This window comes from Colobus angolensis, unplaced genomic scaffold, assembly GCF_000951035.1.
Source record: "Colobus angolensis palliatus isolate OR3802 unplaced genomic scaffold, Cang.pa_1.0 Scaffold117, whole genome shotgun sequence".
Taxonomy (NCBI): Eukaryota; Metazoa; Chordata; class Mammalia; order Primates; family Cercopithecidae; genus Colobus; species Colobus angolensis.
Genome location: NW_012112808.1, coordinates 5,082,486 through 5,084,182, shown reverse-complemented (window position 1 = coordinate 5,084,182; position 1,697 = coordinate 5,082,486). Strand labels below are relative to the sequence as shown.

Below are 1,697 nucleotides of genomic sequence, written 5' to 3'. Positions count from 1 at the left end.
AAGTGCTGGGATTACAGGCTTGAGCCACCGCGCCCGGCCTATTATTATTATTTTGAGATGGAATCTCACTCTGTCGCCCAGGCTGAAGTGCAATGGTGCGATCTTGGCTCACTGCAACCTCCGCCTCCTGGGTTCAAACGATTCTCCCGCCTCAGTCTCCTGAGTGACTGGGATTACAGGTGCCCGCCACCACACCCGGCTAATTTTTGTGTTTTTAGTAGGGGTTTCGCCATGTTGGCCAGGCTGGTGTCGAACTCCTGACCTCAGGTGGTCCGCCCACCTTGGCCTCCCAAAGTGCTGGCATTACAGGTGTGAGCCACCATGCTCGGCCTAAATTCTGTATTTCTGGGTCAGACGTTTCTACCTAAGATTCAGATTCATATATTCAGCAACCTGCTGGGTTCTGCAAAGCGTGTTTAGTGTGCACTGGTTACCAATTCAGTTCATTGCATCTTGGACTGTACTTCTACTACCTGCCCGAGCCTGGTAAGCCAGAACACTCACATACACTAGTTACATGAAGTGGATTTATTACTCACAGAGAAGCAGCAAGGGACAGCAGAAGCCTAGGATTTATGATGAGCTGGTCTCTCAAGACTCACGAAAGCCGCACAGTGCAGATCGAGCCTCGTTTGTGCATGTCCACTTGTACTCCAGCTGGGAAAAGCCGTAAAAGCATTGAAGGACATCTTGTTTTGGGGGAGGCTAGAACAGAGCCTGGGCTGTTCTGGCTATTTCCTCCTTATCTCAGAATATTATATTCCCAGCACATCGGAATTATTCTTCAGAACTACAAGCAAGAAAGTGGGGAGAACTGGGCCAGTCCAAGACTGTCTGGAGAAATATCCTGCAGACATCACTGGGTATTCTTGCACATCTCGATCTTAATATGTCCTAAACTGAATCCATCATTTCCCTGGCTCCCAGTGAATCTTCTGCCTCTTGTACTTTGTTTCACTTGAAGATGCCATTCTTTTCCCAGTTACTGAGTCTAGAAAGTAGGAAGTTATCCTTGGCTCTTCCTTATTTCTAACCCCTCCACCTCGAAGGTAACACTGAATCACTTGGTCTTGTTAATCTGTTACTCTAAATATTTCTCAATTTCATCTGCTTGCTTAGTTCAGGCACTCATCCTCTGATTGGATTACTGCAACAGTCTCTCAAATGATTGCTTTGCCCAAATCTGCCAGATCCAAAAATCACATTGGTTGCTGGATAGTTTTCTCTAAATCACAAATCTGACCCTACTATTCTCTTGCTTAAAACCCTACATAGTTTTTCCATCACTCACAATAATGAACCACTGTCCTTCCCAGCCCACATGTACTGTTCGTTGTTTCGGTGCCCATTTGCATGCCTTCCTCTCTGCCAAGAACAGCCACTTCACCCCCGCTTTCTTTCCCAGGAGCTCCCATCTGTTCTTCAAGACTTTGAAGAAGGCTTCCATTGACCTCCTTTCTCCTCAAGGTGGCAAAACCAAAAATCAAACAAACAAGTAAACAAAAGCAGTGGCGGAAAGGAAAAGTAACCACAGAAGAGAGGAGAATAGGTTTAGACTGTGAGTTTGAAGACTTAGAGACAAACTTCCCACAGAAAAGATCCTGACCTGAAAAGAAAAATCCAGGCAGAAGAAGATTATTCAGCAGGAGTGCCTTAGTGGAGGATGAATGATCCCTTTAGACAGAGTGAAACTGTCG

General features: G+C 46.0%; 1 protein-coding gene across 1 annotated transcript in view; it reads left to right on the top strand.

Moving 5' to 3' along the window:
- The window catches only part of RBBP9 (retinoblastoma binding protein 9), a 21,284-nt gene that overhangs the window by 955 nt on the left and 18,632 nt on the right, over positions 1-1,697 (top strand). The gene's annotated exons all lie outside the window — the stretch shown is intronic.